Source organism: Homarus americanus, unplaced genomic scaffold (genome assembly GCF_018991925.1).
Source record: "Homarus americanus isolate GMGI-L3 unplaced genomic scaffold, GMGI_Hamer_2.0 scaffold21314, whole genome shotgun sequence".
In the NCBI taxonomy this organism is placed as follows: domain Eukaryota; kingdom Metazoa; phylum Arthropoda; class Malacostraca; order Decapoda; family Nephropidae; genus Homarus; species Homarus americanus.
Window position 1 is genome coordinate 2741823 of NW_024720811.1, and position 24701 is coordinate 2766523.

Here is a 24701-nt window from a genome sequence, read left to right on the forward strand (position 1 = left end):
GTACCTGCATAGTGTAGGTATACAAACAGTGTACCAGACAGTGCAGGTATACGTAACAATGTGTAATCTAGACAGTATATACAACAATGTAATGTAGACAGTGCAGGTATACAAACAGTAAAATGTAGACAGTGCAGGTATAATGAACAGTGTACTCTAGACAGTGCAGGCATACAAACAATGTATTTAGACAGTAGGTATGGAAACAATGTACTCTAGACAGTAGGTATACAAACAGTGTACCTAGACAGTGCAGGTATACGAACAGTGTACTCTAGACAGTGCAGGTATATAAATAATGCATTTAGACAGTAGGTATACGAAATAATGTACTTAGACAGTATACAAACAATGTAATTTAGACAGTACAGGTATATAAACAAATACAGTACAGGTATACAAAATAGTGTAACTAGACAGTGCAGGTATACAAACAGTAAAATTTAGACAGTACAGGTATACAAAACAATGTACCTAGACAGTGCAGGTATACAAACAGTGTACCTAGACAGTACAGGTATACAAACAGTGTACTCTAGGCAGTGCAGGTATACAAACAATGTACCTAGCAGTATATACAAACAATGTAACAGACAGTGTGAGGTATACAAATGCCTAGACAGTAAGAGGTATACAAAACAATGTACTAGACAGTACAGGTATAAAACAATGTACTCTAGAGGTGTAGGTATATAAACAATGTACTCTAGGACAGTAATAGGTATATAAACAACAATGTATTTAGACAGTACAGGTATACAAACAGTGTACCTAGACAGAGGTATACAAACAGTGTACTAGACAGTATAGGTATACAAACAGTGTAATTTAGACAGTGCAGGTATACAAACAGTGTACTCTAGACAGAGGTATACAAATAATGTACTCTAGACAGTACAGGTATACAAACAATGTACCTAGACAGTGCAGGTATACAAACAATGTACCTGACAGGTATACAAACAATGTACCTAGACAGTAGGTATACAAACAGTACCTAGACAGTACAGGTATACAAACAATGTAATGTAGGACAGTGTATATAGCAAAACAATGTACTCTAGACAGTACAGGGCAAACAATGTAATTTAGATAGTGTAGGTATAAACAATGTAATGCAGATAGTACAGGTATACAAACAATGTACCTAGACAGTAGGTATACAAACAGTGTGTACTCTAGACAGTGCAGGTATACAAACAATGTACTCTAGACAGTACAGGTATAAGCAAACAATGTACCTAGACAGCAGGTATACAAACAGTGTAACAGACAGCAGGTATACAAACAATGTACCTAGACAGTGCAGGTATACAAACAATGTACCTAGACAGAGGTATATACAAACAATGTACCTAGACAGTACAGGTATACAAACAATGTACCTAGACAGTGCAGGTATACAAACAGTGCACTAGACAGCAGGTATACAAACACGTAATTCTAGACAGTGCAGAGATACAAACAGTGTACTCTAGACAGTAGGTATACAAACAATGTACCTAGACAGTGCAGGTATACAAACAATGTACCTAGACAGTAGGTATACAAAACAATGTACTCTAGATAGTGCAGGTATACAAACAATGTACTCTAGACAGTGTAGGTATACAAACAATGTACTCTAGACAGTACAGGTATACAAACAATGTACTAGACAGTGCAGGTATACAAACAGTGTACTCTAGACAGTACAGGTATACAAACAATGTAATTTAGACAGTGCAGGTATACAAACAATGTACTCTAGACAGTACAGGAGACACAAACAATGTACCTAGACAGTACAGGTATACAAACAATGTACCTAGACAGTGCAGGTATACAAACAATGTACCTAGACAGTACAGGTATACAAACAATGTACCTAGACAGTACAGGTATACAAACAGTGTACCTTAGACAAAGTGTGTAGAGCATAAAATTAATGTATCTAGACAGTACAGGTATACAAAATGTGTAATTTAGATAGTAGGAGCATAAACAGGTAATGTGTAGGTATACAAACAGTGTACTCAGACAGGTATACAAACAATGTAATGCAGACAGTACAGGTATACAAACAGTGTACTCTAGACAGTAGGTATACAAACAGTGTACCTAGACAGTGTAGGTATAAACAATGTACTAGACAGTACAGGTATACAAAACAGGTACCTAGACAGTGTGTATACAAACAATACCTAGACAGTGCAGGTATACAAAACAGTGTACCTAGACAGTACAGGTATACAAACAATGTAATTTAATAGCATGTATACAAACAGTGTACCTAGACAGTATAGGAGCATAAACAATGTACTTTAGGAGCAGTATGGAGGTGATACAAATGAAAATTTAGGATACACAGAGGTATACAAACAATGTACCTAGACAGTGCAGGTATACAAACAGTGTACTAGACAGTATACAACAGTAATGACAGTGTAGTATATAAACAATGTATCTAGACAGTACAGGTATACAAACATGTATTTAGACAGTATATATGTACAGTGTACTAGACAGTGTATAGAGCATAAACAATGTACTTTAGACAGTATAGGTATAAACAGTGTAATGTAGTATAGGTATACAAACAATGTAATTTAGACAGTATAGGTATATAAACAGTGTACTCTAGACAGTGCATGTATATAAATGAATACCTAGACAGTAGGTATATAAACAATGTACTTAGACAGTGTAGGGATACAAACAGTGTACCTAGACAGTAGGTATACAAACAATGTACCTAGGATGTATACAAACAATGTAAATTTAGACAGTACAGGTATACAAACAATGTACTCTATTGCAGGTATACAAACAGTGTACTCAGACAGCACAGGTATACAAACAGCATTTAGACAGTAGGTATACAAAACAGTGTACTCTAGACAGTGCAGGTATACAAACAATGTATTTAGACAGTACAGGTATATGTAAAATGAAAGTGTACTCTAGACAGTAGGTATGTAAACAATGTACTAGACAGTGTAGGTATACAAACAATGTACTTAGACAGTACAGGTATACAAACAGTGTACTCTAGACAGTGTAGGTATATAAACAATGTAATGTAGATAGTGCAGGTATACAAACAATGTACTCTAGACAGTAGGTATACAAACAGTGTGCCCAGACAGTACAGGTATACAAACAATGTACCTAGACAGTGCAGGTATACAAATGTACTGACAGCAGGGTATACAAACAGTGTACTTAGACAGTACAGGTATACAAACAGTACTTAGACAGTAGGTATAAGCAAATGAGTGTACTCAGACAGTACAGGTATAGCAAACAATGTACTCTAGACAGTGCAGGTATACAAACAATGCACGAGACAGTGTAGGCATACAAACAATGTACTAGACAGCGTAGGTATACAAACAATGTACTTAGAGGGTGCAGGTATACAAACAATGTTTTAGATAGGTATACAAACAATGTACTCTAGACAGTACAGGTATACAAACAAGTGTACTCTAGACAGTGCATTTATATAAATAATGTACCTAGACAGTGTGTGTATACAAATATTAGACAGTGTAGGTATACAACAATGTAACAGACAGCGTATACAAACAATGTACCTAGACAGTGTATATAAACAATGTACTAGACAGTAGGTATACAAACAATGTAATTTAGACAGTACAGGTATACAAACAATGTAATGCACAGTAGGTATACAAACAATGTACTCTAGACAGTGCAGGTATACAAACAATGTACTTAGACAGTGTAGGGGTATACAAAACAATGTACCCAGACAAAGTGTAGCTGGTATACAAACAGTGTACCCAGACAGTACAGGCAGATACAAATAATAAAATGGAAGTAGTATACAAATAATGTATTTTATTATGTAGGTATATGTAAACAATGTACCTAGATAGCAGGTATACAAATAATGTACCTAGACAGTGTATATAAAATGTACTAGACAGTACAGGTATACAAACAATGTACAGACAGCAGGTATAAACAACAGACAGTGTGGTGTATACAAAATAATAAAATGTAGACAGTACAGGTATACAAATAGTGTACTCTAGACAGTGTAGGTATACAAACAATGTACTAGATAGTAGGTATACAAACAGTGTAATGACAGTACAGTATACAAACAGTGTACTAGACAGTAGGTATACAAACAGTGTAATGCACAGTACAGGTATACAAACAAATGTACCTAGACAGTGCAGGTATACAAACAATGTGTACCTAGACAGTACAGGTATACAAACAGTGTACTAGACAGTAGGTATACAAACAATGTACCTAGACAGTGCAGGTGATACAAACAGTGTACCTAGACAGGTATACAAACAGGTACTAGACAGTGTAGGTATACAAACAGTGTATCTAGACAGTATAAACAATGTACTCTAGACAGTGTGTGTATACAAATAATGTACTTAGACAGTGAAATGTACCTAGACAGTACAGTAAAATAGTGTACTGGTGACAGTGTAGTATACAAACAGTGTACCTAGACAGTGCAGGTATACAAAACAATGTACTTCCAGGATGGTGCAGGTATACAAACAATGTACCCAGACAGTGTGGTATACAAACAATGTACCTAGATGTATATAAACAATGTACCTAGACAGTGCAGGGTATACAAACATAAAATGTAGACAGTAGGTGGTACAAACACGCGATAGACAGTGCAGGTATACAAACAATGTACCTAGACAGTGCAGGTGTACAAACAATGTACTCTAGGACAGTGTAGGTATACAAACAATGTACCTAGACAAAGTGCAGGTATACAAACAATGTAATTAGACAGTGCAGGTATACAAACAATGTATTTCACAGTGTAGGTATACAAAACAATGTACCTAGACAGTACAGGTATACAAAACAGTGTACCTAGACAGAAGCAGGTATACAAACAATGTACATAGACAGTGCAGGTATAAATAATGTACCTAGACAGCAGGTGTACAAACAGAAAATTTTAGACAGTGTAGGTATACAAAACAATGTACCTATAGACAGCGTATATACAAACAATGTGCCTAGACAGTAGGTATACAAACAATGTATTTCCAGACAGTATGTATACAAACAGTGTAATGTAGACAGTGCAGGCATAAACTATGTACCTAGACAGTGCAGGTATACAAACAATGGCCCTAGACAGTGTGGTTCACAAACAATGTACCTAGACAGTGCAGGCATACAAACTATGTACCTAATCAGTGCAGGTAAACGATGTGCGGATAATGAGGTTAATATACAGCGTTGCAACAGGTAAAGCTCTGTCGTCTTCCTAGGTGACAGTCGCCTCACTCCACCACCTCGAGGGATCAGTTTCACCGACTTATGATAATTTCTATCTCTCCTCTCCCTCCCGCTTTCACAAATAATCGAGTGAGTTTCCGCGTTTTTTTTTAACGTCGTGGAGCAGTTTACAAGTTTACATGCTTTATGCTTTGTTGGGGCAGCTTACACGCTGTTGTATACCTTCGTGAGCTAGTTTACAAGTTTACAAGTTGCTGTATACCTTCATGGGGTAGTTTACAAGTTTACAATCTGCTGTATACTCATGGGGTAGTTTACAAAGTTTACACGCGGCTGTATACCTTGATGGGGTAGTTTACAAAGTTTACACGCGGCTGTATACCTTCGTGGGCTGTGGTTTGTGGTTTACCTCTGACTTAGGGCTTCCCGGAGGACAAGATCAGGGTCTCGTCCTCCACACGCCTGGGTCTCGTCCCCCACACGCCTGGGTTTCGTCCCTCTACACGCCTGGGTCTCGTCCTCTAACGCCTGGGTCTCGTCCTCACACGCCTGGGTCTCGTCCCTCACACGCCTAGGTCTCGTCCTCTACACGCCTGGGTTCGTCCTTCACACGCCTGGGTCTCGTCCTACACGCCTGGGTCTCGTCCTCTACACGCCTGGGTTTCGTCCTCTACACGCCTGGGTCTCGTCCCTCTACACGCCTGGGTCTCGTCCTCTACCGTCTCGTCCTCTACACGCCTGCCGTCCCACACGCCTGGCTCGTCCCCACACGCGGGTCTCGTCCTCTACGCCTGGGTCTCCCCCGTCCCACACCCGCGTCCCCACACGCCTGGGTCTCGTCCCTCACACGCCTGGGTTTCGTCCCCTACACGCCTGGGTCTCGTCCCCACGCCTGGGTCTCGTCCCCCACACGCCTGGGTCTCGTCCCTCTACACGCCTGGGTCTCGTCCCTCTACACGCCTGCTCGTCCCCCACACGCCTGGGTCTCGTCCTCTACACGCCTGGGTCTCTTCCCTCTACACGCCTGGGTCCGTCCCTCTACACGCCCGGGTTCGTCCCTCCACACGCCTGGGTCTCGTCCCTCCACACGCCTGGGTCTCGTCCCTCACACGCCGGGTCTCGTCCCCACACGCCTGGGCTCGTCCCCCACACGCCTGGGTCTCGTCCCACCCGGTCTCCTCACACGCCTGGGTCTCGTCCCCACGCCGTCCACCCGCCTCGTCCCTACACGCCTGGGTCTCGTCCCTCCCCACACGCCTGGGTCTCGTCCCTCTACACGCCTGGGTCTCGTCCTCTACACGCCTGGGTTTCGTCCTCTACACGCCTGGGTCTCGTCCCCACACGCCTGGGTCTCGTCCTCTACACGCCTGGGTCTCGTCCCCCACACGCCTGGGTCTCGTCCCTCTACACGCCTGGGTCTCGTCCCCCACGCCGGGTCTCGTCCCGTCCTCTACACGCCTGGGTCTCGTCCCCACACGCCTGGGTCTTTCCTCTACACGCCTGGGTCTCGTCCTCTACACGCCTGGGTCTCGTCCCTCTACACGCCTGGGTCTCGTCCCTCTACACGCCTGGGTCTCGTCCCTCTACACGCCTGGGTCTCGTCCCTCTACACGCCTGGGTCTCGTCCCTCTACACGCCTGGGTCCGTCCCTCTACACGCCTGGGTCTCGTCCCCACACGCCTGGGTCTCGTCCTCTACACGCCTGGGCTCGTCCCTCTACACGCCTGGGTCTCGTCCTCTACACGCCTGGGCCTCCCCACGCCTGGCTCGTCCCCCACGCCGGCTCCCACGCGGTGTCCTACACCCGTCGTCCTCTACACGCCTGGGTCGTCCCTCACACGCCTGGGTCCCGTCCCTCCACACGCCTGGGTCCCCCCACCGCGTCCCACGCGTCGTCCACACGTCGTCCCCACCGCCCCTCCCCCCTCGTCCCCCACACGCCTGGGTCTCGTCCCTCTACACGCCTGGGTCTCGTCCTCTACACGCCTGGGTCTCGTCCTCTACACGCCTGGGTTTCGTCCCCTCTACACGCCTGGGTCTCGTCCCTCTACACGCCTGGGTCTCGTCCCTCTACACGCCTGGGTCTCGTCCCTCTACACCTGGGTCTCGTCCTCTACACGCCTGGGTCTCGTCCTCTACACGCCTGGGTCTCGTCCCTCTACACGCCTGGGTCTCCGTCCCTCTACACGCCTGGGTCTCGTCCTCTACACGCCTGGTCTCGTCCCTCTACACGCCTGGGTCTCCGTCCCTCTACACGCCTGGGTATCGTCCCTCTACACGCCTGGGTCTCGTCCCTCTACACGCCTGGTCTCGTCCCTCTACACGCCTGGGTCTCGTCCCTCTACACGCCTGGGTCTCGTCCCTCTACATGGGTTTCGTCCCCTCTACACGCCTGGGTCTCGTCCCTCTACACGCCTGGGTTTCGTCCTCTACACGCCTGGGTCTCGTCCCTCTACACGCCTGGGTCTCGTCCCTCTACACGCCTGGGTCTCGTCCTCTACACGCCTGGGTCTCGTCCCTCTACACGCCTGGGTATCGTCCCTCTACACGCCTGGGTCTCGTCCCTCTACGCCTGGGTCTCTTCCCTCTACGCCTGGGTCTCGTCCTCTACACGCCTGGGTCTCTTCCTCTACACGCCTGGTCTCGTCCCTCTACACGCCTGGGTCTCTTCCCTCTACACGCCTGGGTCTCGTCCCCTCACGCCTGGTATCGTCCCTCTACACGCCTGGGTCTCGTCCCTCTACACGCCTGGGTCGTCCCTCACGCCTGGGTCTCGTCCTCTACACGCCTGGGTTTCGTCCTCTACACGCCTGGGTATCGTCCCTCTACACGCCTGGGTCTCGTCCCTCTACACGCCTGGGTTTCGTCCTCTACACGCCTGGGTCTCGTCCTCTACACGCCTGGGTATCGTCCCTCTACACGCCTGGTCTCGTCCCTCTACACGCCTGGGTTTCGTCCCTCTACACGGTCTCGTCCCTCTACACGCCTGGGTCTCGTCTCTACACGCCTCTCGTCCTCTACGCCTGGGTCTCGTCCCTCTACACGCCTGGGTCTCGTCCCTCTACACGCCTGGGTCTCGTCCCTCTACACGCCTGGGTCTCGTCCCTCTACACGCCTGGTCTCGTCCCTCTACACGCCTGGGTCTCGTCCCTTACGCCTGTCTGTCCTTACACGCCTGGTCTCTTCCCTCTACACGCCTGGGTCTCGTCCCTCTACACGCCTGGGTCTCTCGTCCCTCTACACGCCTGGGTCTCGTCCCTCTACACGCCTGGGTCTCGTCCCTCTACACGCCTGGGTCTCGTCCTCTACACGCCTGGGTCTCGTCCTCTACACGCCTGGTCGTCCCTCACCCGCTGTCCCACCCCTGTCGTCCCTCACGCCTGGGTCTCGTCCCTCTACACGCCTGGGTCTCGTCCCCACACGCCTGGGTCTCGTCCTCTACACGCCTGGGTCTCGTCCCTCTACACGCCTGGGTCTCGTCCCCACACGCCTGGGTCTCGTCCTCACACGCCTGGGTCTCGTCCCCACACGCCGATCGCCCCTACACGCCTGTTCGTCCCCTACACGCCTGGGTCGTCCCACACGCCTGGGTCTCGTCCTCCACACGCCTGGGTATCGTCCTTCTACACGCCTGGGTATCGTCCTTCTACACGCCTGGGTATCGTCCTTCTACACGCCTGGGTATCGTCCTTCTACACGCCTGGGTCTCGTCCCTCTACACGCCTGGGTCTCTGTACCATCTGTCTACCCACAGATGTCAATGATTTGTCACTCGGGTTCGGCACACAGTTTTGAATAGCAGTGTACACAGGGTCTTGTGTTCAGAACTGTACAAGGTCTGATTGCAAGAGACGGAGAGTTTTCACGTCTACATACCTTAAATATCACATCTTGGCTTCTTACTGGGAAATATTACATCTCTCTCACAAATAAATCGCTAAGGTAACATAGTCCTTTTATTATTGAACCAAAAATAGTTATTGTCTATATTAGTCAATCATGTTATTAAACGAGTTTGTTAATCTGGTTATAATCAAACGGTAGTGTGTGTCCCGCCCAGCACCTTGGCCTGATGTGTGTGTGTGTGTGTGTGTGTGTGTCAGGGAGGGAGGGAGAGCCGAAGGACACAGTTTCTCTTTCCTCCATCACTCACACTCAGACTCACACACAGATAACATTCAACTCATAATCTGATTAGCCTCTGAATGAGCCTTTGTGTGCGTCCCTCGTCTTGTTGTCTTTAGGCCAGAGAGAGAGAGAGAGAGAGAGAGAGAGAGAGAGAGAGAGAGAGAGAGAGAGAGCATAACCATGTGTGTGTGTGGCTGAAGGAAAGTTTAAGTCTATATATATACAGTATATATATAATTGACGATTGTCTAAACTGAGCCAAGACAAAGAACATTTAATTTATTTAATTTATTCATTTAATTTATTTATCTGTTTGTTCATGTATATATTCATACATTAGGTGGCAGGTCTTTAAACACCATTCACTAAGTGTATTTTCCTTCACTAGACAAATTCTTTTAACTCTTATGAAAGATATTATACTCGGTAACAAATACATAAACGGGTTTTAGCGAACAAAAGCAAGTTATTAAGAGTTGGCCTCAGGGACCCTCTTAAATACAATATACAAGAAGACTCGGTATTTCTCTGGACATGTATTAAGGTTGACTGTAACTAATGTTTATAATACAGCTAAATGTATCACTGAACATGTATTAAGGTTGACTGTAAGTAATGTTTATAGTACAGCTAAATGTATCACTGAACATGTAATAAGGTTGACTGTAACTAATGTTTATAATACAGCTAAATGTATCACTGAACATGTATTAAGGTTGACTGTAACTAATGTTTATAATACAGCTAAATGTATCACTGAACATGTATTAAGGTTGACTGTAACTAATGTTTATAATACAGCTAAATGTATCACTGAACATGCATTAAGGCTGACTGTAACTAATGTTTATAATACAGCTAAATGTATCACTGAACATGCATTAAGGCTGACTGTAACTAGTGTTTATAATACAGCTAAATGTATCACTGAACATGTATTAAGGTTGACTGTAACTAATGTTTATAATACAGCTAAATGTATCACTGAACATGTATTAAGGCTGACTGTAACTAGTGTTTATAATACAGCTAAATGTATCACTGAACATGTATTAAGGTTGACTGTAACTAATGTTTATAATACAGCTAAATGTATCACTGAACATGCATTAAGGCTGACTGTAACTAATGTTTATAATACAGCTAAATGTATCACTGAACATGTATTAAGGCTGACTGTAACTAGTGTTTATAATACAGCTAAATGTATCACTGAACATGTATTAAGGTTGACTGTAACTAATGTTTATAATACAGCTAAATGTATCACTGAACATGCATTAAGGCTGACTGTAACTAATGTTTATAATACAGCTAAATGTATCGCTTTGACACATAATTTTAGCTATATTTTATTCTACGTTATGATAAAGTAATAAAAAAATCGTCTAAGTATTTTTCAAAGTATTCGGGTAAAGTATATATTAGGGGTGAAAGTTTCTCGATCCATATATTAAAGTAGAAAACTATAAAAACTTTGGTTGTCTCCTTCAACTTTTGTGGATAATTTACATCTGACAAGTTTGTTGTTCACCTTGTAATAATTTAATTAGATAATACTTTTAATATTAATTCAGTAAACTACTTTGATACTCGTAAATACTTGTAAATATTTGTAAATGCTTGTAAATACTTGTAAATTCTTGTAAATACTCGTAAATACCTGTAAATACCTGTAAATACTCGTTAATACTCGTAAATAATTGTAAATTCTTGTAAATGGTCGTAAATACTTGCAAATACACGTAAATATTCGTAAATACACTGCAGAACACAATGTCAATTATACGACTTGTCATACTAAATACTTCATAATTTATATAAACAAATCTTTACAGAATACACCATCAGTCATACACTCCAATGACAGCAGAATGTAACGTAAATCATACATATTAATATATGGCAAAATACAGAATCAGACTTACAATTCAGGCATTGCAAAATACAACATACATCATACACGGAAATAAACTTCAGCATTTACAAAACAAATAGAAGGAGAGAACATAAGAAGTATACACTGTAAATACAAGACAAAAATACAATGTAAACACACACACACACACACACACACACACACACACACACACACACACACACACACACGAGACAGCGACATCAAAGACACACTAAAACACGGGTTCAAAACAAGGGAGGTTTGAAACATACGGTCAAACATGGCCTTAAACACATGGCCGGGCAAGAAACTTTATTTTTTACGAGAGAAACAGAACGAATATACAAGAGGCTGTGCCCCCCCTTCCTGTCTCCTCCTCCTCCCTCCCTCCCCTCCCTGTCTCCTCCTCTCCTCCCCTGTCTCCCTCTCTCCCTCCCTCCTCCCTCCTCTCTCCCTCCCTGTCTCCCTCCCTCCCTCTTGGTCAACTTTCACCATGGCCAATTGCTGTTGTAGTCTCTCGCTCTTACCTTCCTTCCTTATCTCTCTATCCTCTCACACATTGTTCTCCCTTCCTTCTTTATTCAGTCTCACGCATTCACTCCTTCTCTCTTCTTCTCTTTCCCATTCTGTCCTCTTTTACCTTCCTTCCGTCCTTCCCTCCTTCCTTCCTTCTTTACACTCATACGGTATTTTTCCTTCCTTAGTGTTCTCCCTCTCTCTAATCTACATTTCCTTACCCTCCCTTACACTCCCACACTACCTCCCTAACTCCCTATTTTTTCCCTTCCCATTGTCTTGCCTCAGTCAATATTTCAAACTGTCCCTCCCTCCCCCCCTCAATGTACAACAACACCTTCGGTCTCCATTCATCTCACACCACCTCAACCACACATTCCCTGTCAATCACCCTCAATACCACCCACCCCACACACCTTTTTCACCTCCACCCCCACCTCCTGCCTCCCTACCCTGCCTAAAAGCGAATGTAGGGAGTTTGGTTTTGGGCTAGGGTGGTTGAGACCCTAACCTAACCTAACCTAACCTAACCTAACACAGCTTCACCGATCCCAATCAAACTTGATGAAGACTACATGGCACCCCAAGAGAGAGGGTGACCTGTTACCTCCCTATACAGAAGGTCGTGTGAGGAGGGCCAGTAGAGACCCCGCCTGTGTTTACATGTTGAAGCACCACACTTGGGTACTCCTCCTACCCATCCTCCTTTCGTTCTCCTCTTCTTCTTCTTCTTCTTCTTCTAGTGCTCTTTCTCCTCCTTCTCCTCCTCTTCTTCCTCCTCCTCCTCCTCCTCCTCCTCCTCCTCCTCTTACTCCCGTACCTTATACAGTCACCACCACTGGCAGAAGACGAGCGTACATTCGCCTGGCGTTGTCCTAATAAGTTATGTGGTAGGCACCTTGCTCCCTTGTGGCGAACTAACAACAAAACAACAACAAACATAATCAAACAGGGACACTAACAAACAACATAAAAACAAGCAAACAATTCCTACCAAAAGCGAATAACTCCAAACAAATAACAAACAACAACGAAAGAACAAATAACAGTAACCAAACATAAAAACAACAACAACAAACAATAACAGCCAGTCAAAACCTTCACTGTAACAAGCGTAGTAATTAAACGCTTTTGCATACTTAATTCACCCAGGTAATAAAGCTCTATACAGTAACCCACGTCTCCTCCCTGTGTGTACGTGTGTGTGTGTGTGTTGTTTTAACCCCCTCACTGATTGCTAACTGTTTATCCCTTCCAGTCTAATGCCAGGTATATAGTCTAAACACTCACAGTCTTAACATACACAGTTTAGATAAAAACATTGAAAATCAACACAATTTGAGCAGTCTAACATACATTCTAAATTAACACATTCTAAACAATCACTCGAAACAGTCTAAAACGCAGTCTAAAACAGTGCAAACAGTCTAAAACTGTCTAAAACAGTCGAAACAGCCTAAAACACAGTCCAAACAGGAATAAAACGGCCTAAAACAGTCCAAGCAGTCTAAAACAGTCAAAAACTCAGTCTATAACAGTCCAAACAGTCTAAAATATTGTAAGGCCTTAAATGAGCTGATTGGGTTTTTAAGTTCTTTGATTGGCTGAGTCTTATAATTTTTTCTCTGGATTCTCGGACTTTGGACAACTTTGCAGCCAGTAAAAGCGTATAAGACTTGTGTTTGCAGAGGAGGGTGGAGCGGAGGTTCGTCTGGCGTTGAATTCTAGCAACGTTGAGGTGGCTGGTGAATGCTCGTACTGTACTATTGCGGTATCATAGGTGTAGAAGACTAGCGAAGGTTCGTCTGGCGTTGAATTCTAGTATTGTGGAGATAGCTGGTGAATGCTCGTACTGTACTATTGCGGCATCATAGGTGTAGAAGACTAGCGAAGGTTCGTCTGGCGTTGAATTCTAGCAACGTTGAGGTGGCTGGTGAATGCTCGTACTGTACTATTGCGGTATCATAGGTGTAGAAGACTAGCGAAGGTTCGTCTGGCGTTGAATTCTAGCAACGTTGAGGTGGCTGGTGAATGCTCGTACTGTACTATTGCGGTATCATAGGTGTAGAAGACTAGCGAAGGTTCGTCTGGCGTTGAAGTCTAGCAGTGTGGAGATGGCTGGTGAATGCTCGTACTGTACTATTGCGGCATCATAGGTGTAGAAGACTAGCGAAGGTTCGTCTGGCGTTGAATTCTAGTATTGTGGAGATGGCTGGTGAATGTTCACACTGTTATAGCGTTGCAGTAAGGATAATGTTTGTGTTTAAGGGAATAAATGTTGTGTGTATGTTACGTCACAGCACTAGAAGTAGGACTGCGCGTAACAACTTGAGAGTCGCCACCGCCTGAGGGAATGACTGTCCGTGTGAGTATTTAGGAAATGTTCATAATGTTTGTCTTACTTTTTAAATCTTGGTCAGTATTGTGTTATCATTGTTGACAGCATTCATTCTTGCAGTGTGTGTGTGTGTGTGTGTGTGTGTGTGTGTGTGTGTGTGTGTGTGTGTGTGTGTGTGTGTGTGTGTGTGTGTGTGTGTGTGTGTGTGTGTGTTCGCTACAAGACAGACATTCACCATCACCTACTGAGGTTAGCGGGGAGCGGCCACCCACGATAGCTGTGTTTAGACGCCCATCACCAGCCGACTACCACACACTGGTCATCCATCCCTGGTTCAATCGGTTTATTGTTTATCATTGTGACTTGTTGCTTTTTGTTGTTTGTTTGTTTGTTTGTTTGTTTGTTTGTTTGTTTGTATACCTACACTATGTACATTTTATACCTACGCATGACGTTGTTTTTTTATCTGTTACATGACGTTTTATGTTATATAGTTTGTGGTTTAATACAGATGTGTAATTAGTTATCGTCTTTATATTGTGAAAATTATCGTATGCCAATAATTGTTATTTTAGTGTAATGTTGTTATGCTCTCAGCCATGACAGACAGGTAACTCATTCACTCATACTGACAGTTACCTCACACCTCCCACTTGACAGTACCTCACACTCTTAAGCTGGTAGTTAATTCTGTCACTCAAGCTCACAGGCACCTCACTCACTTCAGCTGACAGGTAACTAGATAATGCTGTATTATACTTGACAGGAGAGATCCTCTGCTGTCTCTTGTTTCCTGTATAATTGTTCCTCAAATATAGACGAAAGAGGAATGGGAAATAATTACAATCGACGCGACAGAATACCAGAGCGGAGAATGGTCGCTACACTCCTAAGATAAGTGCTGTGTTGGACGCCGCCAGCCAACTCCATGCAACGTTCTAGGTTTTGCTGAACACTGTGAAACAATACACACACGCCTTCCATTTACGTAGCGGCTACCACAACCTGAGGCGCGGCACGACAACTCATAACACCGCGCTGAGGTTCGCTACAAACTCCGGGAGAAGTGTCTACGACGGAACATGTGAGCCTCGGTCACTCTCGGTCTTCATGTAAACAAAAAACACGTGGTTCATCACGTCATCTACAAGGAACCGCAGCCATGTTGGGGCTGAGAGACACATGTAACCTAACTGTCTCACGTGAGGTACAGCAAAAAGATGGCGGCCACAGTTGCTGGGAATGTTGTCTGCTGTTCCCAGGTGAGGAAACCAAAAATATCTTACTAATCTTTGAGAATCTGAGTCATGATACACAGAGATAAACGGCTAAGATGACGTAGGAATTACCCTGCGGTTACTATATAATGTTGTATAAAGTATGTTTGCCCCCAGGGGAAGACAAACAGGAATTTCGTACAGTATAAGACACAAATATGGTGGCAAAGATGGCGTCCAAACTACATTGAGACTCTTCAAGAAACACATGAAGTCTCGTGTCATCACTTAGAGAACACCAAGTTAGCCACCCAAAATATGTTGATAACGTTCTTGACAAAAAGATGGCAGTGAAAATTGTGTTGGATATGTCGTTATTATTACAAAGTAAAGACAAAAACACGAGTAAACAAGAAATGACCATAACTGCGTTAGTGCAAGGTCTGAGGCTGGCCACACGAGCGGGCGGGAGGGAACGAGCTCTTGGGGAACAGGAGCCGGCGGGAAGATAAGGTGAGACAGACGCCCGTGTCGTGATCAGGCCGGGGGGCGCGGGAGAACTTTTATCTCAAGCAACCATTCAAGGATAGCGTTTATAGAGCTGACTAACCCACTTTAAAAAATAACACGAATCCCTGAAAATCGGGTTCCTGGGCCTGGGGCTGAGGGGGGGGACAAACACCAGTGAGCCAGTCAAGTGTTGGTGAGGTGCACTAGGCCTTGACCAGCACGCCTCTGTGTTTGTGTTACCCGCCTCCCATGTTTACACCACTCTCCCCCTGGCCCTGCTGCACACTGACCCTGTGCCTGGCTGTGAGACAGGTGGTGTGTGTGTGTGTGTGTGTGTGTGTGTGTACAGGTAGGTCTGTATACTGTACATATAGTTAAGTTAATTATTACACGGAATCAATACACATACAGTCTGGTGTTAGACCGTTGCCTCACAGTTGCTCTTAAAACACGCTCACTGATTAGAACCGGATTAATCTAAAAAAAGAAAAGAAAAAAGAAACGCGTTCTTTAATCAGCGGTTTATAAGGTAGGAGCAAAGATCAGGAACGGGTGTTAGTGATCTCGTTCTTACATCATCGGCTGATTAAACTGATAAACATTATTCTTAGGTGAGCTGAGTAATATAACACTTGATTTATGAAGAACAAATTTGATGAAGTAATTTCTAAGATCAAAACCTGAATAAAAACACTTCATCCGACTCTTGAGACAGCGCTGCCCTTCCCAACCTAATCTGGTCTACCCCATACAAGCAAACTAAACCCTATCCTAACCTAACCTAACCCAATCATTAAGCACAAATGAACAGTTATACGTCAATTTCTATTCGTTGGAGACTTTACTAAACCCGAGTGAGACGCTACAACGCCATCTGTAGATACAGCGGCAGCTCGGAGACTCAGGCGTGTTAATAGGACTCCTCTCGATACTGTCCTTACCGCACTGGGTCACCTCTTGAAGGGCACGTCGTATTACTATAAATTACTCATTGGTGATACATATCCTTCTCGGTAATGAATAATGATTGAATAATTCTAGTAGTGTGAATGAATTATGTATGGTGGTAGGCTAATAGACACGATATCACCATGACTAGTTTTCTCTAATATACTGTAGATCCAATCGAAACATATCAAACAGATGTGTAAGACTTATATGATTCGGGGGGATAATCTTGACGTTATAGGTGTCTTAGTATCCCGTGATGAATACTGCATTAGTGTTTGATGGTGTTGTGTTACCTATGGGGAAGGGCTGTAGGGAGGGGATGGGTTCTTGATATACACATACAGCTTGTAAGGCCAGGCAGTCTCCTAGTGTCTGGTGTGGAAAGGTCAATGAAAATAATTAGTAAGTTATTCAATACCCCTTCCTCCCTCTGTCCTTCCTTCCTTCCGTCCTTCCTTCCTTGTTAAATCTCAGGGAAGACTTCTTCATAGTGTAATTCGTGAGTTAGTTGCTTCTGATTCGGTCACAACGTAATACATGATGCTCTTATATGCCGACACAGCGCCCACTAGTACCCAAAGCATAGAGAAAGGCCTTGTATAGTGCCCACTGAAGCCTGCCCGCGATTTAGGTCAACAGCTGGGTATAGACGAAAGCCCTGGCCTCTTGGTTAACTCTCAACAAAAGACTCTCTCTCTCTCTCTCTCTCTCTCTCTCTCTCTCTCTCTCTCTCTCTCTCTCCTAAAATGGCGCCGAATTTGCTCCTTGACTACTGCCATTGTTCGCGTTCTCTTGTCCTCACTTACGAGCAAAAATAATTGCGTAAATATTTTGACAATTCGAAGCCTGAGTGTTGCTTTAAGACATGAGATTTATCCTCAAGGTGGTATTGTATGTGTGTGTGTGTGTGTGTGTGTGTGTGTGGTAGTGGTGGTAGTAGATGTAGTGTTTGCTGTGTTGCTGGGGCAGTGGTGGTAGTTGTGATAGTGTGTTTTGTGCTGCTGGAGTGGTGGTGGTGGTAGTAGTTGTAGTGTTTGTGATGTTCCTGGGGCAGTGGTGGTAGTGGTGGTGATAGTTGTGGCAGTGTTTGTTGTGTTGGCATTATGTTGGGTATGGGGGATGGGGTGGGGTGGGGTGAGGTGAGGAGGTAAGGGTGGGGGTGAGGTGAGAGTGGGGGAGTGAGGTTAGAGTAGGGGAAGGTGAAGTGAGGTGAGGGAGGGGGAGGTTGAGGGTGAGGGGAGGTGAGGGAGGGGAAGGTGAGGGTGAGGGGAGGTGAGGGAGGGCGGTAGGTGAGGGTGTGTCCAGTGGGTTTTTGTTATGTTAAGAATCGTCAGGTGAGATCACTTGGTCGGGATTTTCCCCTGATTGGTATTTTGGGATCAACTGAAGAATGGCCTGAGTCCCCTCCCCCCCCTCCCCACTGCTTCTTACACCTTGTGATTAACCGCTAGTGATAACCTAACCTAACTTTACCGCTAGTCATAACCTAACCTAACCTTACCGCTAATCATAACCTAACCTACCCTTACCGCTAGTGATAACCTAACCTAACCTTACCGCTAGTCATAACCTAACCTACCCTTACCGCTAGTGATAACCTAACCTAACCTTTCCGCTAGTCATAACCTAACCTACCCTTACCGCTAGTGATAACCTAACCTAACCTTACCGCTAGTCATAACCTAACCTAACCTTACCGCTAGTGATAACCTAACCTTACCTTACCGCTAGTCATAACCTAACCTAACCAGGTAGTGTTAGGATATTATTTTAATCATCGGATAGAATTAGTTAGGGTGTCTAATCTTCAGGTGATCCGCATTTCCTCCTTTGAGATTTTCTACACTCGGCCATCAGCCTACACCTGATCATCAACCTACATCCGGCCATCAACCTACACCCGGCCATCAACCTACACTTGGCCATCAACCTACACTCGGCCATCAACCTACACCTGACCATCAACCTACATCCGGTCATCAACCTACACCCGGCCATCAACCTACACTTGGCCATCAACCTACACCCGGCCATCAACCTACACCTTGCCATCAACACCAGGCCATCAGTCTCCCTGTTAAAAGAATTGTATTATGTGTCCAAAGTTCCCCTGATGCTTTTGTTGGCTGGCGTCTTATTCCTTTTAAGTTCATAAAGTCTTAGTGTAAATCTGGGGTGTATCTACAGCTGGAGGGGGTGCTGGTGTAAGTGGTAGTGTAGGCCAGTTTTTTTGGGCTGTCGTCGTCTCAAACCGCCGATGAATTTTCAAAGGTTCCTAAGTTGTTGTTTTTTCTCTCTTGGGAGTTACGAGAACGCATTTAGTTGATTAAGTTAAGTTTACTATTTTTTCTGAGTTAACTGAAAAGATGTGAACGCTACTAGATGCCTTCTGATTTTTAACTGAAGATATGTGAACTCTACCGGATGCTTTATATAGTTTAGTTAAGGTTCATGTCCACATTTACTGATATTTTGTGTCTTTACTTTTTCACCCATAACAGGAGAATCATTTTACCTGACTCGTGTAAACTAAGGTAAGAAATTCATGACGAGATTGGCGGCAAAAGTGCACTGAGACCTCTACTGCAATTAGTTGCTGAGAGGGGCTAGTGGGAGAGGTGAGTGGTAGGGGCGAGTGGGAGAGGCTATGATGGGAGGGTTGAGTGGGAGAGGCTATGATGGGAGGGGTGAGTGGGAGAGGCTATGATGGGAGGCGTGAGTGGGAGAGGCTATGATGGGAGGCGTGAGTGGGAGGCATGATGGGAGGGTGAGGGGAGGGCTATGATGGGAGGGTGAGTGGGAGAGCTATGATGGGAGGGGTGAGTGGGAGGCTGGGAGGGGTGAGTGGGAGAGGCTGTGATGGGAGGGATAAGTACATGAATGAATTGGTACAGGCGGGTGGGAGAGGATATGCGATGGGAGGAAAGATGTTATGGCGGTTGTACTGTATTGAGGAGTCCGCTATTGAGAGGGTTTGGTGTATAGGTGAACGGATAGTTAGAATGGGACGAAATGTGGGAGGGTTAGATGGATGAGATGCGTGAGATGGATTGATGGATGGGTGAGCAATTGGTTCTATCTTTTACTTTATATGTGTATGGGGTGAAGAGAGAGAGAGAGAGAGAGAGAGAGAGAGAGAGAGAGAGAGAGATTATGCACCATTACCTTGTTGAAATCTTTGTAGTAACTTCATTATATAACTCTGTAACTGAACTCCTGTACCTGAACTAATAACATATTGAAATACTGACATCACAGGTACGGCCAAGGTGAGATTTAGCGCCATGCCATGGTGTGTGTGTGTGTGTGTGTGTGACTGGCAGGCTCTGGTGATGTGAACCTCATTTAACACGGGCTTGATCCCTTCCTTATGAGGTTATAACGATTAGGTTTGCATTTAAGCATCTCTTAAACTCTCATGGTATTTAGGTTACAGTTTTTATCATTGTGCAAGTAAATTGTTATTATTTTTAATTTCCTGGTCCACTCTCACACACACACACACACACACACACACGCAAATAATAATAATAATAATAATAATAATAATAATAATAATAATAATAATGGTTGCCCCCCGTGTAACAAGGATGACCGGCCCAAGGGCCACCAAGGCGTGAATTTGTTTAAGGTGTAGAAGCTGTCACTAACACAATAACCACACCCTGAGTTAATGAACTGCATGACCCGGTGTCAAGGAGTAGTTCGAGAAGACCGGACAACTCGCCAGCTGCACTGGCTAACCATTACCCCGGAACACGATCCACAAATCGATTAACATCCAGGTCCCCAATTACTCCTGGGTAGACAGAGGCAAATGGTGTAAAGAAACTTGCCCATAGTTTCACCCTGCCCGGGTCCGCTCGCTTGCGAGGTGAGCATGGTGACCAGACACACACACACAAGAGCTAACGGCAACTATCTGTCCATTGAATGCACAAGCTTGGATTGGATCACCGATAAGGATAAAGAGAATACAACCTGTATAAAGTGATAGGCAAAAGACGATCAAATCTTGTACAATATACTTATAGGGAAAATAATAGTCAAGCGAATCCTGTATTGCAACTGACAAAAGATGATCGAATCCTATCCCTGTGTTTATAGTTAGTATTTTGATAGAGATCGTATTTTGTTTTGACCAAGATCTACAGGTGTCTGGAACTTATTGCCTTCGTGTGTTTGGTGTAGTGGTGTTGTCTTAATGTCTGTGAGGGTTTATGTAAGTTATTATTATTATTGTTATTATTATTATTATTATTATTATTATTATTATTATTATTATTATTATTATTATTATTATTATTATTATTATTATTATTATTGTTGTTATTCTCTTTATTATTATTACATTGTTATTATTATTATGGATGGTTGAGAATGGACGGTGGGTGGGTGGGTAATAGTGGGTGGTAAAAATGACTGGGTTGTGAGTGAAGAGTGGGTGGAGGGTGGAAGAAAGGTGACTGCAGGAAGTGTGGGTGGGTCTATATTGATTGTTACACTGAGTGGGTGGAGGCGGGCAGGCGGACGGGCTGGCGGGCGGGAGGGGGTGTTCGAAAACAGAGCGCTGCGTGGGTGGTGGTAAGTAAATACTATGTGGCATGGTAAGTGGGTGGAGTGTTCGAGGAATTTGAGGGTGGATGGAGAGTGGAGTGAAGTGGGTGGAGGTGGGCTATGTATTATTGAGACATTGCGAACCTCTGTGTGTGTGTGTGTGTGTGTGTGTGTGTCCCCAACAGGTAAGTACAGTAAGCCTACCTGTCCCACCGCCCGTAAAGAACTCATTAAGCTCAGGTCAGCCGCTGATGAAATACCTAACCTAGCCCTTCTATGTCCTGCCGGCATACTAATGACCTTATCAGTAACCCGGGTAGCTCGCCTCTCTAAAGTAACAGGAACATTGTAATCTTATTTACAACTTACCGAAAGACTTGTTTTGTGTGATCCTCATAAAGATTATCTAATTAAGTGATGAAATTTTAAATATTCGGCGGATTTGTATTGTTATCTTATTTCCGTCCGTCCGTCTGTCTCCGTCCGTCCATCCGTCTGTCTCCGTCCGTCCATCCGTCTGTCTCTCCGTCTACACTTATATCTGTTTGAATTTCGTGTCCGGAGTATCAACAGTTTTATGTATTTTAATAAATGTTTGTATATAATTTAATATAGTGTAAAATACGTCGTTCCCTTCCCTTAACAGGATTCTCGGTGTTATTTCCGTAGCGGAGGATGGGCATGACCACGGCCAGTGTTTCTCCTCAACAACCTCGCGATGACGATACTCAGAGGGATTCATGCAGTGTTCTTACATAAATACTGTCACACACACACACACACACACACACACACACACACACACACACACACACACACACACACTGCCTTTTGTGCCATTCCTTATCATAAAATAACATGAACGTGTAATAATTAAGGAGAGCGTATAACACTATTTATCGAAGCAGCAAAAAATATATAATCCACAAACAATAACAAAACAACAGTAAACAAACGGTGAGTCAACAACAGTCCATAACACACACACATACACACACACACACACACACACACACACACACACACACACACACACCAACAACAAAATATTAGGCGAACATGAGTTGAATTTTATGAAACCAGAAAAGGGAAAAAAATAATTACAGGAATCTGTTTAGGAAACCCAGACGACAATCACATAAGTTATATATAGTATCTCCTGTTATTAATCTTCTCAGTCCGTCGATTGGTCACTCATTGAGGATTTGTATTCATAGAACTGAATGACGCAGCTAAAATTTATGAAACTGCTTAGAAAAAAAAAGGAATTACGAATTTTTATCACGACAGCGTGTGAGGCCCCGACGGTGACCACGAGGGAGAGTGGCGGAGCAATCGTCCTCATCCTCTCACTGATACCTGAGGAAAAATGTCCGCTTAATTATGAACACGTCTGGTGAAATCTCTTCCTGGGTCGACCCCTTGGCTATGGAGACATCACCTGTCCTCTCCACCTGCGGCTTTACAGGTCCCTTTGGGCGTTGTCTGTCGCAGGTGTGAAAGACTTGTCGAATCCACCTGAGGCTCTACAGGTCCCAGTGGGTTATGCCTGTCGCAGGTGTGAAAGGCTTGTCAAGTCCTTCTGCGGCTCTACAGGTCCAGGTGGCCTCTGGCCGTTGCAAGTGTGAACGATCTGTCATATTCACCTGTGGCTCCACAGGTCCCCAGAGGCCACCTGTGCCATTCTCCTGGCACTTCACAAACGCCTCTGGGTCTCGTTTGTCGTGCATGTAGTGAACTTTTCTACACACCACAAGAGGCTCTACAGGTTCCTAAATACCTGTGTGCGTTGCAAGTGAGGACGATCACCCCCACCAGCACCGAGAGCTCCACAGGTGCCGCTGAAGACGTGTAATAAATATCGCAAGTTAATGTACATGTTTAGCTTTCTCTCTAGTGAGCATGGCAAAGAGGACGGTGAAGGTTGTGGTGGCGGCTGTGGCTTATGTGGTGGCGGTGACGGCAGTGTCACGAGAGTTGCCGCTGTGACATTCAAGCCACGTCGGGGGGACTCGCTGGTCATGCCAGGTCCTCCATTTCCACGTGTCCAGCAACACTATACCGTCTTGTCACCTGTCTTGTTTTTTTATCACCGTCGCACAGCTTGAGAGACACATTGAGTGGGTACACCTGAACACAGTCCACACGAGAAGTCCGGGAGGCGGTGGAACGCTAGAGGACCACCAACCTCACATAATTTTGTGTTGTTATTATTTTACCGCCTGAGTGCACAGATAAAGCCACCAGCGGCCCCTAGAGTGCACGAGGAATGGTCCAGATGTCCCTTCATGACCCCAGGCCATCCCGGGGGCCGCTAAACATAGACTTTCACCACTCAACCAGAGAAAAAATCCCAATTCCCTGAGAACTGTACGAAGGAACTGAGGAAACATGTGACCCACCTGCTGAGGAGTGAGGGATCCTGAGAGGCTGTGAGGACACAATAAAGGACACTCCCGAGGACACACACGCGCGGGGCACTAAACACAAGGTTGGCGGGGAGTAGTAAGTATTATCCCGAGTGAGAGAGGTGGAGCGAGCGAGGCGGCGTCACTGAGCCATCTTACCCACTGGCAGGCTGGGCCGCGACTCACGCTGCCCCGCCACCACCACCAACCACCACCTCCCCACACCCGCCACCACTGCCACACGCCGCCACCCCACCACTCACACACACACACACACACGCACAAACACATACACATACATACACACACACACACACTCACACACAGACACACACACACACACACACACACACACACACACAGGTAGGAGGCACAGGCACTCTCAACGCGGGCACGTTCACTCACACGCACGCACGGGGCTTGAGATGACAACTGCATGCATGCACGAGAATTCATCTTGCGTGGGATCGTAAAGATGGATACAGTATATCAGGTGTGTGTTTAGTTCACACACACACACACACACACACACACACACACACACACACACCAGGGCGAATGATAACAATATTCAACATAAAACTATCTGTTGATTGTCACACTACGGTTAAAAAACATATTGGAGTAGGAGCGTAATTACGCCTATTTAAAAGCTGTAGAGACAAGTGTGTTCTGGTTACAGATGTGACTGTTGGTGAGTGTGGTGGTGGAGCGTGGTGGTGGTGGGTGGTGGTGAGGGTGGTGGTGGTGGGAGTGGAGGAGTGTGTGGTGGTGGAGTGTGGTGGTGAGTGTAGGGTGGTGGTGGTGGTGGTGGAGGGTGGTGGTGGTGGGAGGTGGTGGTGGAGTGTGGTGGTGGTGGTGGTGGTGGTGGAGGGTGGTGGTGGTGGGAGTGTGGTGGGTGGAGGTGGTGGTGGTGGTGGAGTGTGGTGGTG

At 45.0% G+C, this 24701-nt stretch overlaps 1 protein-coding gene across 1 annotated transcript in view; it reads right to left on the reverse strand.

Moving 5' to 3' along the window:
- The window catches only part of LOC121861232 (BTB/POZ domain-containing protein kctd15-like), a gene marked incomplete in the record, with an annotated part of 88998 nt that extends 65026 nt beyond the window's left edge, over positions 1-23972 (reverse strand). Inside the window, 1 exon segment of the mRNA XM_042358882.1 lies at positions 23764-23972.
- Between the last annotated feature and the right edge of the window lie 729 nt (positions 23973-24701).